This window comes from Phocoena sinus, chromosome 4 (assembly GCF_008692025.1).
Source record: "Phocoena sinus isolate mPhoSin1 chromosome 4, mPhoSin1.pri, whole genome shotgun sequence".
Lineage (NCBI taxonomy): Eukaryota > Metazoa > Chordata > Mammalia > Artiodactyla > Phocoenidae > Phocoena > Phocoena sinus.
In genome coordinates, this window is record NC_045766.1 from 85,900,297 (window position 1) to 85,918,711 (window position 18,415).

At 38.5% G+C, this 18,415-nt stretch overlaps 1 long non-coding RNA gene across 1 annotated transcript in view; it reads right to left on the reverse strand.

Annotated features, from left to right (window-relative positions):
- LOC116753369 overlaps positions 1 to 10,921 on the reverse strand; it is a 46,682-nt gene extending 35,761 nt beyond the window's left edge. Inside the window, exon 1 of the long non-coding RNA XR_004349744.1 lies at positions 10,796 to 10,921. This is a non-coding gene — a long non-coding RNA (uncharacterized LOC116753369). The remainder of the gene's footprint in view (positions 1 to 10,795) is intronic.
- Between the last annotated feature and the right edge of the window lie 7,494 nt (positions 10,922 to 18,415).

Below are 18,415 nucleotides of genomic sequence, written 5' to 3' on the forward strand. Positions count from 1 at the left end.
CCCATGCACCACAACTACTGAGCCTGCACTTTAAAGCCTGCAAGCCACAACTACTGAGCCCGTGTGCTGCAACCACTGAAGTCTGCATGCCTAGAGCCCGTGCTCTGCAACAAGAGAAGCCACTGCAATGAGAAGCCTGGGCACTGCAACAGAGTAGCCACCACTTGCTGCAACTAGAGAAAGTCCATGCGCAGAGACAAAGACCCAACACAGCCAATAAATAAATAAATAAATAAATAAGATGAAAAGATAATAGCCAGTATAAAATTGGATATTAAGAGAAGGTTTCAAGGATATGTGTTATAATCTCCAAGTCAACCTCTTAAAGAGGGTATAGGAATGTATAATTAACAAACTATAGAGGAGAGAAATGAAATAAAAACAAATAATCTAAAAGAATTCAGGAAGAGAGAGAAAGAGACATAAAACTGGTCAGATAATAAACAAATAATAAAGTGGTAGTTAAAACCCAAATACCTCAGTATATACACTGAATATATAGAGATTAAAAGTTCTAGTTTTAAAAGATTATCATGTGGAATATGAAAACAATTATTTAAATTATATAGAAAATTATATTATTTAAATATACAAATATATTTAAATTATTATTTACATTCTTTAGGAAAATTAGACTGCTTAATTATGGTTCTGAAACAGAAGACACAGTTGACAAAGCTTGAAAGGAAGGTGGGCAAAGAGAAGTGGGTAGCTAAGAAAGACTTTCTATGGTAAATGAAACAAAACACAGGTTTAATCATCCTGTTGAAGGCTGCAGAGTTAAGTAGTAAAAGAACTGTACTGTGAGGAAAGAGACTATAGGAGGAACAAAAGTTGAAGGAGCCTAATCTTCATAGACTGTGGCAGAAATTCAGTGGAAAACATGTAAGGGAGATCAATTAAAAATTTGCCATGTAAGAACAGTTACCCTTGGAAGCAGGGCTGGAGTAGATCATAGCTTCATTATTTGATTCTTTTAGCCATGTGTGTGTATGACCCTGATTTTAGATTTTTAAAAATTCATGACTATGCAAGCACTTCTGGTAGTGAATTTTAAAGATAAATTGTCCCCCTTGTTTTGATTATTACTTTTACATTCTTGTTTGACTGACAGAGGAATGATCTTCTCTTCATTCCTTAGAGGATGACCCATGTGCACAATCAGGTGTTGGAATCTTAGGGACCTCACAGTCTCCAAGGAGACGTTAAACATTTCAGTGATAGTAACTGTGCCATTGGGATTCAGAGCAAGGGATACCTCTGGTGGATTAATTAAGACTTGTAATGGGAAAAGAGATATATGAGGAGCAGTTTCCCCACAGCCAAGTAAGTAAATCTAAGAAAATCTTCAGAGTCAAGATTGGACTGGAGTTCAGGTCTTAATTCAGATACAGCTGAGGCAAAAATAAATAAAAAAAAAAGAGAGAGAGAAACAAAATTAAGTTTAAAAGTATGTCACCCTAGATTTCTATGGTGTTAAAGATGGACTTTCCAAAACTTTTATATGAAACCAAAATGTTGAAAACATGTCCATCTCAAACACCTCTCCTCACATATTACAAAACCTTCTAATTCCATCTCCTATACTCACTATCCTCCAATTTGAGAGGAACAATTTGTATCTCCACTTCCATTCAAACTTAAAATTACATTAAATAAACTCATAATACTTTAAATTTATGGAAACATAATGAGGGAACTCTATGACACTATCACTACCCCTTCAACATTTTGTTAATTTGAAGACTGGAAAATTCTTATTCTCTTAGCATCGTCTTTCTTCTTTCTTCTTCTCTACTGTCTCTTTTTCTTTTCCTCTCTTTTCCCAGTGAAAACACTGACGCCACTCATGAGATTTATCCAATGGATTGAAGCCAGTGCAGTGTAGTATAAAAAAGTTAGATGGGAGGGCAGAAGACCTTAATGCTATGCCTGGTCTTGCACTGTGTAAAAAAAGGGAAATTATGTGACCATCATTGACTTCTGGGTTTTTTTCTTCTATATAATAAAAGACTTCGGCTGAATGACCTCTATTATAGTCTTTCCTTCTCTAAAATTCTTTCTCTGGATCTTAACCTTCAAAGACCACATCCCCATGATTTTGACTCCACATAAAAATTTATATACTTATAATGTTAAGGCAGATTTGTCCTCCGTGGCTTCCATGTGGGAACACATTAAATAAACATTTGTAGCAGGCTTCGATTTCAAATGTCACCTCTCGGATAGTTATGAATGAGGAATTGGGTTCGATGGCCTCACAGTGTAGCCTATCTATGTATGGTGGGAAAAATCTTTTCTCCATATTTACTGCTGTACGTGCCAATATTTTGTGGTGAAGAATCTTGGATCTTCTGCCAGGTAATTTGAACAACGTCTGCTGGAGTTGTTAAATTGCAGAAAATCATCATGTTTTCTCCCAATATAGCTGTCTCATTATTTTTGTGCTTTATCCTATGTCGATTATCTGAAAATAAAACCCAGTATGAATTAAGAGAAATGTACTTCATACTACCCTAGACTTACCCCTATCATAGCACTTATCTCTCTGTTTTATAATTATCTTTTTATTTCTCTCTCTTCCCCCATTAGAAAATGAACTCTCCTATCTTCTTCACCACTGATAGTTTCTAGAAATGTTTTTGTTATATAATACCTAATTAATAAATATTTATCAAGTCCAAAAGTTGCAACATAAATTAACCAACATAAAATGAGTAATCATAATTTTGATGACTTTCTGGAGGCTGAGTGTTACCTAAATCGAGGGTGATAAACTCCTCAGGGCCCCAGGCTTAGGGAGGACCCCACATTCCATAGGTTTCACCAGCAGGAACTCCACCAGGTTCTCATGATGAAGAGCCAAAAAAATCACCTCATATCTTTGGCAAGGGGAGGGGAAAGTTGCCATTTTGAAATAAGCCCAGTGCATTTTCCATAAAAAGACCTACTGTCCAGGGTAAAAGACCTTACCACGGCCTTAGCTCACGTGGGTGGAAGGACAGTGACCTAATTTCAGTTTCCTTTAGTTTTCCTGACTGATCTAAGTGGGAGGAAGGAGGAGAAAAATAGGTAAAAAAAACTTGTGAAGGTCACAGACAAGGGACACAGGCCTACTAAAAGAGTGAGGTTTAGCCATAAGATTTTTTAAAACTTCCCCTCCCTCTCTCTTTACCTCCACATCAACAAGGCTAAAATATGAGAGTGGATTACAGCTGAAATGGTTACAAGGCTCAGACTTCAATAAATAAGGAGTTCTTAGGGAAATTAAAAAACAACAGGGGAAAAATAATGAGGAAACTACAAGACTTTAAAGCCCTTGAAACCTAGACCTACAGTAAACGGTAAACACAATCCAACTTCTGGCCAGATTACCATAAAACCCACACTAAATCTCCATTTACCTTAGTTCCTATTATTTGATAGGAACTAAAATCACATCTGAATTTTAACAAAAAATTACAAGGCATACTAAAGAAAAAAGCAGTCTGAAGAGACAAAGCAAGCATCTAAACAAGATTCAAACATAGGACTATAAAGTAAAAATTGTTGCCTGCCATCCCAGTTCTACAAGGATCAAGCCATTAGCCACTGCAGTCACCCACTGACAGTGAATTTGAGGGGAATTCAGGATGGAGAAAACAGGAAGCATTCTTTGCTTTGGATATATCAGTCCCTAGATAGTTAAGATAAATATCTAAGGAAAAATTTCAATGACCCCAGATTCTTGCATCTTCCCATTCATAGAAAAGCACTAAAATCATTAACTTGAGATATCTGTTCTTGTGATTAGCAGTGATATTTTTATGCCTGACTGCATATTTTTCCCAGCAAAAAAGTTTATATATATATATATTTATATATATAAATATATATATATATATATAAAATCTCCTGTCTCCTCCCTTACCTCTTTAGAGCAGTTTCTCAGAGCAATCTGAGAGGCTGTCTCCTGGGCTATAGTCCCTCAATAATGTCTTCGAAGAAAATTTAACTCACAGCTTTTATGTTGTGTGTTTCTCTTTCAGTTGACAGTTTAGAATTTGAAATTACCAGACATGAAGTTGAAAACAACTATGATTAATATATTAAGAACTCTGGTGGAAAAGTTGAAACATGCAAGAACATGTGGATAATGTAAGCAGAGATATGGAAACTCTAAAAAGAATAAAAAGAAAATGCTAAAGACACTACAAGAACAGAAAACTATAGACCACTATCTCTTATGAACATAGATGGAAAAATCTTAAAGAAAACAGCAAATTGAATCCAAAAGTATGTGAAAGGAATTATGCCCCACAACCAAGTGGGATTTATCCCAGGTATGCAAAGCTGGTTCAACATTTGAAAGTCAATTAATGTAATCCATCACATCAACAGCCTATAAAAGAAAAGTCACATGGAATCATATCAATAGATACAGAAAAGACATTTAATAAAATCCAACACCAATTCACGATAAAAACTCTCAGTAAACTAGGAATAGAAGGAAACTTTCTCCACCTGATAAAAAATATCTACAAAAAACTTACAGCTAGTATCATATTTTAATAGTGAGAAACTTGAAGCTTTCTCCCTAAGATCAGGTACAATACAAAGATGCCCCTCTTGCCACTCTTTTTCAACATCATATTGAAAATTCTCCCTATTGCAATAAAGCAAGAAAAAGAAATAAAAGATATATGGATTTGAAAGAAAGATATAAAACTATCTTTTTTCTCAGGTGGTATGATTGTGTATGTAGAAAATTAGAAAGAAACAACTAAAGAAACTCTTGGAACTAATAAGAGATTATAAGAAGGTTGTAGAATTGCAAGGTTAATATACAAAAGTCAATCACTTTCCTGTATATCAGCAAAGAACAAGTGGAATTTGAAATTAAAAACACAATACCATTTACATTAGCAGCCCCAGAATGAAATACTGAGATATAAATCTAACAAAATATGTACAAGATCTCTATGAGGGAAACTACAAAACTTTGATGAATGAAATCAAAGAACAAAATAAATGAGAGATATTCCATATTCATGGACAGGAAGACACAGTATTGTTAAGATATCAGTTCTTCCCAACTTGATCTGTCAATTAAATGCAATTCCAATCAAAATTCCACCAAGTTATTTTATGGATATTGACAAATTGATTCTAAAGTTTATATGGAGAGGTAAAAGACCCAGAATAACGCACTACTGAAAGAGAAGAAAAAAGTTGGGGAAGTGACACTACCCGACTTCAAGACTTACTTGAAGTAATCATTACAGTGTGGTATTGGCCAAAGAATAGAAAATAGATCAATGGAACAGAATAGAAAGTCCAGATATGGACCCACACAAATATAGTCAGCTGATTTTTGACCAAGTCGCAAAGGCAATTCAATGGAGAAAGAACAGTCTTTTAAACAAATGATGTTGCTGGGACAATTGGATGTCTGATTACTTTCCTAGGGATGCCATAACAAACTATTACACACTTGGTGACTTAAACCAATAGAAATTTATTTTTTCACAGATCTAGAAGTTAGAAGTCCTAAATCAAGGTGTCAGTAGTGTTGGTTGCTGCTCTCCAAGTTTCTAGTGGTTTCCAACAAACCTTGGCATTCCTTGATTTATAGATGCTTCACTGTACTATGTTCCTCTATCTTCATATGCTATTCTACTCTGTCTCTGTGTGTCCTATCCACTTCTTATAAGGACACGAGTCACTGGATTTAGGGCCCACCCTAACCCAGGATGATTTCATCCTGAGATCCTTACCTTAATTTCATCTGCAAAGATCCTATTTCTAAATAAGATCACATTCTGAGGTTCCAGGTAGACATAAATTTGGGAGCAAGGGGGATGTTATTCAACCTTTCACAACATCCATATGCTAAAAAAAATTAATATATGCATCTAACTTTCACAAAAATTAACTCAAAATGGATTTATAGATCAATTAAAACATGGAAAACTATAAAACTTCTAGAAAGAAGCATAGGAGGAAATCTAGGTAACCTTGGGAGTGGTGATGAGTTATTAGATACAATACCAAAAGTATGATCCGTGAATGTAAAAAAATTTTTGATGAGTTGGACTTCATTAAAATTAAGAACTTTTGTTCTATGAAAGACAATGTTAAGGGAATATAAAGATAAAACACAGATTGGAAGAAAGTATTTGTAAAATATGTACATCATATAGGACTTTTTCTTAGTCCTTTCAGGCTGCTATAACAAAATACAACAGACTGAGTGGTTTATAAACAACAGAAATTTATTTCTCACAGTTCTGGAGGTTGGAAGTCCAAGATTAGGGTGCCAGCATGATTGGGTGAGAGCCCTCTTATGGTTTGTTGAGTTCTCATTGTATCCTCACATGGTGACAGGGACTAAATTCTCTGTGGATCTTTCATGAGAGCACTAATCCCATTCATCAGGGCTCTACCCTCATGACATAAACACCTCCCAAAGGCCCCACCTACAAATACGATAATCTTTGGGGATTAGGATTTCAATATATGAATTTGCAGAGGGAAACATGAATATTTAGACTATAGCAGATTTGTATCCAAAATATACAAAAAACAATAAGAAAACAAACAACTTAATTAAAAATTAGGCAAAAGTCTGAACAGGAACCTCATGAAAGAAGATATATAAGTGGCAAATAAGTACATGAAAAAACGCACAAAATCTCTTGTAATACGGAAATTGAAAATTAAAACAATAATGAGATTCTACTACAGACTTATTGGAGTGGTTAAAAAAAATTACAATACTAAGTGCTGGTGAGAATGTGACCAAAAACAGGAACTCTCATTCACTGCTGATGGGAATGCAAAATGGTATAGCTTCTTTGCATGACATTTTGACAGTTTCTTACAAAACTAAACATATGCTTACCATATGATCAAGCAACTGTGTTCCTAGGTATTTACCCAACTTACTATAAAACTTACATCCACACAAAAATCTGCATGAAAATGTTTATAGCCTCCTTATCCATAATCACAAAAAACTGAAAACAACAAAGATGACTTCAATAGGTAAATGAGTACACAAATGACATTTATACAACAAAATGTTTTACAGTCATAAAAAGAAATGAGCTACCAGGTCACAAAAAGATGTGGAGAAACCTTAAATGCATATTGCTAAGTGAAAGTAACCAGTCTAAAAAGGCTACATACTGTATGATTCCAATTATATGCCATTCTGGAAAAGGTAAAACTGCAGACACAGTAAAAAATATCAGTGGTAAACAGGGGTTCAGAGGTAGGGGGTAGGGTTGAATGGGTGAAGCACAGGAGAGTTTTAGGGTAATGAAACTATTCTGTGTGATACCATAGTGGTCAATAAGTGACATTATACAGTTGTCAAGATGTATTGAGCTTTACAGCAAATGAACTTTAATGTATACAACTAAAAAGATAATTTAGAAGATTGAGGATCCCAAGGAGTGAAGATTGTAACCTGAAAATCTAACTTTATTGCAAATGTATCTTATGTAAACATAAGTTGATAGTAGATATATTTAACATGATATAATTAAAATGACATTTTACTTCTGTGGCCTTCCTCCCCAAAATTCACAACCCCAGTCTAATCATGAGCAAAACATCAGACAATCTTAAGCAATTAGATAGCCTAAGCAATCTTGAGAAAGAAAACTGGAGCTGGAGGAATCAGGCTCCTGGACTTCAGACTATACTACAAAGCTACAATAATCAAGACAGTACGGTACTGGCACAAAAACTGAAATATAGATCAATGGAACAAGATAGAATGCCCAGAGATAAACCCACGCACATATGGTCACCTTATCTTTGATAAAGGAGGCAATAATATAAAATGGAGAAAAGACAGCCTCTTCAATAAGTGGTGCTGGGAAAACTGGACAGCTACATGTAAAAGAATGAAATGAGAACACTCCCTAACACCATACACAAAAATAAACTCAAAATGGATTAAAGACCTAAATGTAAGGCCAGATACTATAAAACTCTTAGAGGAAAACATAGGCAGAACACTCCATGACATAAATCACAGCAAGATCCTTTTTGACCCATCTCCTAGAGTAATGGAAATAAAAACAAAATTAAACAAATGAGACCTATTGAAACTTAAAACTTTTGCATAGCAAAGGAAACCAGAAACCAGATGAAAAGAAAACCCTTAGAAGGGGAGAAAATATTTGCATATGAAGCAACTGGCAAAGGATTAATCTCCAAAATTTACAAGCAGCTCATGCAGCTCAATATCAAACAACCCAATCCAAAATTGGGCAGATGACTTAAATAGACATTTCTCCAAAGAAGTTATACAGATTTCCAACAAACACATGAAAGTATGCTCAACATCACTAATCATTAGAGAAATGCAAATCAAAGCTACAATGAGGTATCACCACACACCATTCAGAATGGCCATCATCAAAAAATCTATAAACAGTAAATGCTGGAGAGGGTGTGGAGAAAAGGGAACTCTCTTGCACTGTTGGTGGGAATGTAAATTGATACAGCCACTATGGAGAATACCATGGAGGTTTCTTAAAAAACTAAAAATAGAACTACCATATGACGCAGCAAACTACTGGGCATATACCCTGGGAAAACCATAATTCAAAAAGAGTCATGTACCACAGTGTTCATTCCAGCTGTATTTACAATAGCCATGACATGGAAACAACCTAAGTATCCATCGACAGATGAATGGATAAAGAAGATGTGGCCCATATATACAATGGAATATTACTCAGCCATAAAAAGAAACGAAATTGAGTTATCTGTAGTGAGGTGGATGGACCTAGAGACTGTCATACAGAGTGAAGTAAGTCAGAAAGAGAAAAACAAATACCATATGCTAACACATATATATGGAATCTAAAAAAAAAAAAAAAGGTTCTGAAGAACCTAGGGCCAGGATAGGAATAAAGATGGAGACCTAAAGAATGGACTTGGGGACACGGGGAGGGGGAAGGGTAAGCTGGTACGAAGTGAGAGATTGGTATGGACTTATATACACTACTAAGTGTAAAATAAATAGCTAGTGGGAAGCAGCTGCATAGCACAGGGAGATCAGCTTGGTGCTTGTGACCACCTACAGGGGTGGGATACAGAAGTTGGTAAGGAGATGCAAGAGGGAGGAGATATGGGGATATATGTGTATATATAGCTGTTTCACTTTGTTATAAAGCAGAAACTAACACACCATTGTAAAGCAATTATACTCCAATAAAGATGTTAAAAATAAATCTTTATGTACTTTACTTACCTCATGTTATGCTCTCTGCTTTTCATCCACTTCTATTGATTTTCATGTTCAAATGATAAACAAAACTTTTTTCAAATAATTTTCAAAAATTTCTTGGTCTGGAACTATGTACACAGTATTGTAGAATATTTAAATAAATATCACATGTTTGTTGCATACATAGTGTTTCATTTGTCAACAAAAGACTGTGATGATGTCCTACTCGGGCTACTTTCAAGAGTGTGGTTTTGTAGCAATCCTTTACCTTCCTAAGCCTCAGCATTTTCATCTGAAAAATGGGCTTAGTGGTACCTGACTCACAGAATATTGTGAATATGAAAGGAGAACATATAGATGTAATGCTGGTTATAAATAACCATAGACATTTTAGTTATCATGGGTGATATAGTCCCTGCCCTCAAGGAAAAAGGGAAAAGTATTAAGGGAAGTCAAAAGAGCAACACAAAAGAGTAACAAGCTAACAATTACTATTTCCATAACAATTTCTATAACTGTGCTTACCACACTCCTTCATAATTACTTGTTCACATGCGTGTGTCCCTTACTAGATTCTGAGTTACTTGGTGACAGTCTTCTCCATTTTGCATTTTAGATGCAGAAGTAAGTTAAGGAGAAGAAACCTGAACATAATGTTTTCCTGTACCTGTCACATTCTTTTTTTTTTCTCAGCATATATCACCCCACATTTAACTTTTGTTCGAACCATCTAGCTAAATTCAAATGATACTTGCCCCATGAAAAAACCCTTAACTGAAGTTATCATGATGCTTTTTCTCTGCTGTTCCTGTAGAACATTAGTTATTGCCTTTACTGTGAACCAAACTGATTTTAGATGGATTTGAGTTAAATATCTTTAATCAAATTATTTTTAAATGACTAGAAAAAAGCAGGACTTGAATACTTATTAAATCTTTGATGTGTTTCAGGTGTACCTCAGTTTGTAATGATAAACAAACCCACAAAAACCCCCAACAGATATGACAACACAAAAATGAAAACTTCTTAATGACCAAGAAGAGCCTCAAAACAAGTCAAACTTAAAAGGCAAATGGGCTGCAAGGAATACTACAAAACTAACTAACTTGCAAAGAATTCATTTGCTTCCAGCAGGCTTCTGGCTCCCCTGTTTGAGCTACTTGGGTTCACTTCAGAAGCAGTGCTTATTACATTTCTTTCATTCTCTGTTTACTAAGTCACTGTTTCAAATATGCTCAACTTAAACTGTTTGCTAGTTGTCAACAAGTTGGATAGCTACATGATTAACATGCAGACCCAAACATAATGTCCTCTTCACTTAACCTTATGAAAGTAAAAAGACTACAGCCTGGGCTTCCCTGGTGGCGCAGTGGTTGAGAGTCCGCCTGCCGATGCAGGGGGCATGGGTTTGTGCACCGGTCCGCGAAGATCCCACATGCCGCGGAGCAGCTGGGCCCGTGAGCCATGGCCGCTGAGCCTGCGTGTCCGGAGCCTGTGCTACAGCCTGGTATTTATTTACCATTGATTTCCACCTAAATGCATTTGAGAGAAAAAGTAGAAATTTACCTGATCCTTGTACCCAGAGGGGTAGCATGAAGAGCTGGATAATAGGATGGATGCAAAGCCCATGAAATTTGATGATAAAATCTTCACTAACATTTGCAGTATTTCATTTTCTAACTGAACTCTGGAACTGAAATGAAGCGTTTACAGCCAAATCTGTTACTCAGTAACCACTTGCTCCAAAAATCCATTAAAACATTGTCTTGATTTTTAACTTCCTGTGCGCCAGCCCTATTCAGAATCCTAGGTCTATACATAAAATTTTACTTAAACATATCTGCCTGCTGTCCTTTAGCTGTCACATGATTCATACACAGGGCCTCAAAACTTACCTGCTGACTTGCAAAAAAATTTAATTAGCTCTTCTTTGGGTAGTGTTACTAACCTTTCCCAGTTTTTTATGTATGTCATGCATATCAAACTAGTTTACCCACAGTGAGATTAGGTGAAAAGACCGCTTTCCACAGAGGTATGCTAAGTGTCTAAAAATCATTCCTCTCGGGATCTAGTCCCTAAAATCCATCTCCTGAAACAGCTGGAGTGGGAAAATTAAAAAATAACTTTCCTGTAAAATCATTAAGCAGTTTCAAAGTAAATACTATTTATGTATTAAAATGAAAAAGCCAACAAACAGATCATTTTCACCTTCCTATAAACTCCTCTCTCTATATACAATTTTAAGTAGAGGGAAAGCACTCCTTGCTTGGTTTCTATTTTTCTCCCTTCAGTTCCAACCCAGCCACCTGCTTATTGGTGTTTTATGCACATGAATTCATACCAGCTTCCCCAGAAGGTCTTCCTCCTGCTGGAATCCTGGAAAAGCAGTGTTCATTCTCTACCGGTTCACACCATACTTTTTTAATGTGAACAATTCATTTGAAAGTGAGGATTTTTTTTTCCCTCCTGCACTTCTGTTATTGCTGGTTTAATGATTAGGGTCTTCTGGACTGTATGTCCTCTCTTACAAGTTACGGTTGGTGATTTTTTCCAGAACCTCCTAGAATTACACTTAACTAGCCAAACAGACCAGGGATGGGGCATTGAAACCAGGGCTAGGACTTGGGGAAATTAGTGTTCTCAGAGAATTGCAGCTGGGCTTAACTTCTCTGGAGTGAGATCATTAAGCAGCCTCCAGTTTGTACACACATAGCCATACCCTCACCTCACCCCGTGCTAATGTGTGCACATACTGAACATGTTTTGGGCACTAAGGCTTTTCTTTTCTCTTTTTGTCACTCATAAATCCCTATAAAAATTACCTTCTCCTCTCATAACTTCTCCCTCAGCTCCTGTCTCAGGAAAACAAAAGCCTCTATTGGCATAGATGGTCCCCACCCTCCCCCCACCTCATATACCAATATCCATCTCTTTCCTGTGGCTCTAGGTATTGGAAGTCTTTCTTTCCTGACTTCCCTTAAGACAAAACTTCCCTCTATCTAAATTCCAGCTTCTAAACCCACACTTATAAGTAAGTCTACTACCCACCTGAGAGAGGTTGCTGTGGTAATGAGACAGAGAAAACTCAGTTTTCAAAGGGAACTGGAAACTGATGCTAAATAATGAATATATTACCTCTGGTTTGGGGAGCTCTTCCTGAGATAGAGAAAGAACTCATTGTGAGTAAAACATATTAGGATTAAATGCCCAGCAGCCTCTGAGTCAGGGAGGAGCACTGCTGCTATGTTGGGGAACACCAAGTTCTATTGAGGTGAAAACCCTGCCGCTGATTCTTTTCTTGTGAGTAATAAAGATGTGAACACAGCATTATAACTTTAAAGAATGACTGGGATCCGAGCAAAGTACTCTAAAGGAAACCGTGTCTAAAAAATTAAAGGAAGGTGTATTAAGAATGATGTATCACTGAGTATAAAATATTGATAAAGAGATTAAAAGTTATAAAAAGGAATGTACAGAAATTCTGGATTAGAAAAGTATGACTGAAATGAAAAATTCACTAGAATTGTTCAACGACCGGTTCAAGGAGGCAAAAGTTAGAATCAATAAACTTGAAGATAGGTCTAGTCTGAGAAACAGAAAAATGACTGAGGAAAAATGAACAGAACCTCAGAGATCTGTGGAACACTATCTGAGCACCACCATATTCGTAAGGAAAGTCCCAGAAGGAGAAGGGATACAGAAACGGGATAGAAAGAATATTTTAAAAAATAATGCCTAAGGGCTTCCCTGGTGGCTCAGTGGTTAAGAATCTGCCTGCCAATGCAGGGAACACGGGTTCAAGCCCTGGTCGGGGAAGATCCCACTTGCCACGGAGCAACTAAGCCTGTGCACCACAACTACTGAAGCTGCGTGCCTATAGCCCGTGCTCCGCAACAAGAGCAGCCACCGCAATGAGAAGCCTGTGCACCGCAACGAAGAGTAGCCCCCGCTCGCCTCAACTAGAGAAAACCTGCGCACAGCAATGAAGACCCAATGCAGCCAAAAATAAATAAATAAATTTTTTACAATACCCGAAAACTTTCCAAATTTGATTAAAAATATCATTAGTCTACATATCCAAGAATATTTATTCTGTAGAATAAATACAGAAAGATCCACACCGGGGCTTCCCTGGTGGCGCGGTGGTTGAGAATCAGCCTGCTAATCAGGGGACATGGGTTCGAGCCCTAGCCTGGGAAGATCCCACATGCCGCAGAGCAACTGTGCCCATGAGCCACAACTACCGAGCCTGCGTGTCTGGAGTCTGTGCTCCGCAATAAGAGAGTCCACGATAGTGAGAAGTCCATGCACCACAATGAAGAGTGGCCCTCGCACGCCACAACTAGAGAAAGCCCTCGCACAGAAATGAAGATCCAACACAGCCAAAAAAAAAAAAAAGATCCACACCAAGGCACATCATAATCAAACATCATCAAAGACAAAGAGAATCTTGAAAGTAGAAAAAGATTTTCAATAACATTAACAGCTAATTTTTATCAAAAACCTTTGCAAGGCAGAAATAGAGACACAGATGTAGAGAACAAACATATGGACACCAAGGGGGGAAAGCCAGGGGTGGGATGAATTGGGAGATTGGGATTGACATATATGCACCAATATGTATAAAATAGATAACTACTGAGAATCTGCTGTTAGAGCACAGGGAACCCTACTTCACTTTGTTGTACAGTAGAAACTAACACAACATTGTAAAACAACGATACCCCAATTAAGAGGAGTGGCCAAGATGGAGGACTATGAAGACTCTGAGCTCACCTTCTCTCATGGGTACACCAAAATTACAATTATTCACACATAAATTATTGATGAGAAAAAACTGGAAGACTAGCAGAAAATATCTTGCACAACTAAAGATATAAAGAAGGAGCCACAATGAGACGGATAGGAGAGGTGGAAATGTGGTACAGTCAAGACCCACACCCCTGGGTGGGTAACCCACGAATGTGAGGATAATTACAATTGCAGAGGTTCTCCCAAAGAAGCAAGGGGTTTGAGACCCAAATTGGGCTCCCCAGCCTGGGGGTACTGCCCAGGAAGATGCTTCCTCCAGAACATTTGGCTTTGAAGGCAGTCAGGGCTTGCTTTCAGGAGAGCCAGAGGGCTATAGGAGATACAGACTCCACTCCCAAAGGGCACACACAGAATCTCACATGCTTCGGGAACCAGGGCAGAAGCAGTCATTTGAAGGAAGCCTGGATCAGAGCAACATGCTGTTCCTGGAGAGCCTCCTGGAGAGGCAGAAGGCAGCAGGGGCTTGCCCCAGGGACATAGACACTGGTGGCAGCCATTTGGGGAGCTCATTCTGCCATGTGGTCCGGGTGCTGGCAAGACCCATTTTGGAGTCCTGCCTCTAGCTTATAAGTGCCAGGACTCAGCCCCATCCATCAGCCTGTGGGCTGGGACACCTTAGGACAAGCAATGACCTGAGTGGAGACACAGCTGTACCCACCAGTAGGCTTGCTGCCTTAATACCGCACAGCCTGCACCTGCCTCAGGACCTGGCCCTGTCCACCAGAGGACCCTGGACCCAGGGGTCCTCTGGCACTATCACTGGGACCCACAGGGTCCTGCAGCCAGAGACCCTGGGATCCAGTTTCATCCACCAGTTAGCTGGCAGTAGCCCTAGGGCCAGCCTCACCCACCAGTGGGTAGGCACCAGCCCCAGGACCATGGCAGACGTTCAGTCAGCCACCTTGGGATCCGGAACCACCCACCAGCAGGGCAACACCAGCTCAGAACATGCCAGACCTTGCAGCCAACCATGTCAAAAACCAGCCCCCCTTACCAGCAGGTCTACACAAGCTCTGAGACCTCCAGGGTCCTGTAGCTTGAGACTTGGGAATCTGACTCCACCCACAAGTGTGGCAGCTCTAGCCCTGGGATCCTCTAGGCACCAGCCCACTGAACAGAAGGTAAATACCAGATCTGAGACAACTTGGACACCTCAGCCAGCCACCATGGGATCTACCCCACTCACCAGTGGGCCAACACCAGCTTTGGGACAGCCCAAACCCAACAACGAGCCATGTCAAAAACCAGTCCTACCCACCAGCAAGCCAACACTAGATCTGAGGCTGCCAGCCCCACATTCACCCACTGCAGCACACATCTCTGCCCATCAGTAGACTAGAACTACACCAGGACCTCCTGAGGCCATGTGGCCAGCAGGTGACCTGAGCCTGTCTTCCAGTGGCTGGGAGCCTCCTTGCAAGGCAAGGCATGGCAACCAACCAAATCAGAGGCCAGAAGGACCCATATAGGCAAAATAGGGAGCACCTCTAGAGCATAGAGCCAAATAAGAATCTAGATTTCAAAATCATTATAAAATTCCTTCCCAAACATTTTATGATGAGAGTGGGAACATGAAAATTGGCTCTATGGTAGTATTACTAAGTAATTTCAATGAAAATATCCTTTTCATATTATGTTTAGAAAAAAGAAATGAGTCTATCATTATTCCAAAATATTTTCCTAGATAAAGGACTCAGAAGGTAAAATCTATCTTGCCTGTCTTGATTGCATTCTCCTACATGGTTAGAATAGCCATTGTCTCCCTCTGTCTCTTTTTTGTTTCCTAACCCAGCAACCTGCATCCTCATATTTCAAAATCTCTATTACTCTATCTTATCTAGGAGTCTCATTCCCACCAGAATTCCGGGAAAACAGTGTCTATTGACTCTTTGCCAGAAATCCATTGTTCCTAAGTTTTAAATTAATAGAGCAATACAATTTCTGGAGGTTCCTTTTCACCCTTGTTTATTTATTTATTTTTTTAAAATAAACGTCCTTAAGGCTTCAAGGATTGCCGTAGATGTGCAGGGGCAATGATGCTGTGTAGCACCTTCTAGGACTGTATTTCATCAGCCAATCAAGTCAGGGGTTGTGAAGCTGAAGCCAATGGGTTCAGACCAGGGGCGGGGCTTACAGCAAGTAACTGTCAGTGAGGTAGCAGTTAGTTGCGGCTGTTCTAGGGTGAACGGATTAGGTAGCCTCCACTTCTCACCTACATACCACACGATACTCCTCCTGAGGCTCTAGATGGTGAGTCCTCCCTTGGCTTCCCCTTCAGGAAGTTGTCCTTCTCCTTGGGTACTTTCTTCCGCAAAGAACAAATGCTCCCACAGTATTCCAGCTACAGATTCAGCCAGCCACTCCCTCTTGTAGTTTCCAACTTTCCTATGGCAGCCAATCAAACACTTTTCCGAAGATCAACCAGCCTTTCAGTGTGAATTTCTGTCTCTTAGCCCCTGCCCCTCCTCCATTACACTTCCCATATCAACTTTCCAGACTGTGGCTCACCTGCCTGGTGATTGTTCCCTTTGCCTTATGAGGCACCAAGAGGAAAGCACACTGATGCCGTGGTGAATCTCCTCAGGTGTATGCATTAGAGCCGAGAGGGAGGAGGGGCTCGTTCTGAGTGAAGAAACCTTAGGAGGGCAACAGACTGCCCACCTTCTGAGTCTGTGAGTAAGGCCCCGCTGTATTGTGTGGAGAGTCTTCTGAAGAGACAATCCAACCCCAGCTCTGTATCTGTCATAAATCAATGAGAGCTTTACAGCTAATGAAGATTACTGGGATCCCACAGCTCTCTTTTCAGGATAATTTTGTCACCAAATTCCTGCAAAATGTGGTGATTAAAAGGAAGAAAGATTTCCCATTTTCAAGTACAGAGTGAATCAGTACGATTTCCACTCCATGAGAGAGAATTTCTCAAGGCTAAGTGACGTTCAGGACAAATCCATATGCCATTTTTGAGAGGACAGTTATTAACTTCACACAGAAAGAGATTTGAGGCATTATTTAATTTATTGATAAGTTACTATAGGAAACCTATGTGGCAATTTCAAGGCAAATCAATATTTTTTACCTAATAAGGCATTAACTCATAAACTTATTCAAAATTGTCAAAAGTCAATTTAAGCTGAAGAATAGTTTTAATTACATTGAAAATCTGTTTAATCTAAACTGCTACTTCTTTACCCATATCCTTTAAAGTATCAAACTAGAATGATATTAGCATTTACATGCTAACTTAACATGAGATCATTTTGGTCAGGGGAAAGGTTTGTTAGGAGAATTTGGAGTAGAGGTTGAAGAAGCCAAATTGAGTATTTACAGCCAAACAGGGAAATTCTGTTGAACTTGACCATATATGTCCCTAAAGTTCAAGAATAATTAAGATTTGCAGTAATTTTATTCTTCTATGAAAGGGATTTATTAGGATTGAATGTATAAACACTTATTAAGGTTTTCTTTTTTAATTAAGTTTTTTATTGGGGTATAGTTGTTTTACAATGCTGTGTTAGATTCTACTGTACAGTGAAGTGGAGTTCCCTGTGCTATACAGTAGGTTTTCATTAGTAATCTATTTTTTACATATTAGTGTATATATGTCAATCCCAATCTCCCAATTCATCCCACACCCCCTTTCCCCTTTTGGTGTCCATACATTTGTTCTCTATGCCTGTATCTCTATTTCTGCCTTGCAAACAGGTTCATCTGTACCATTTTCCTAGATTCCACATATATGCATTAATAATGTATGATATTTGTTTTTCTCTTTCTGACTTACTTCACTCTGTATGACAGCCTCTAGGTCCATCCACATCTCTACAAATGACCCCATTTTGTTCCTTTTTATGGCTGAGTAATATTCCATTGTATGTATGTACCACATCTTCTTTATCAATTCATATGTCGATGGGCATTTAGGTTGCTTCCATGACCTGGCTATTGTAAATAGTGCCACAATGAACATTGGGGTACATGTGTCATGGCTATTAAGGTTTCAAATAAACAATTTTAGAAATGAGAAAATGCTTATGGGAACATGTATCCCTGCTTTTAGTTTGGAAAACAATAGTTTCCTTAACTGTATTAAATTCTGAGAGCCTATAGGAATGTATAACCATGATGCAGAAAATAGTTTTCCTTTTTTGGTCAAACCCATTTGCTCCAGAATATTTAGTCCAGGAGTAACAGTGAGAAAATTAATAGGTGAAATTGACAATGTTTTCCTAAATAGTTTGATGCTGAGAGCAAATACCATCAGTCTATCACAATGTTCTTCCCTAATGGCACAGATTTCTCCTAGAGCAGTGCTTCTAAATAATGGCTGATTATTAGAATCACTGGGAAGTTTTTAGGTTCCTAATACTCAGGTTG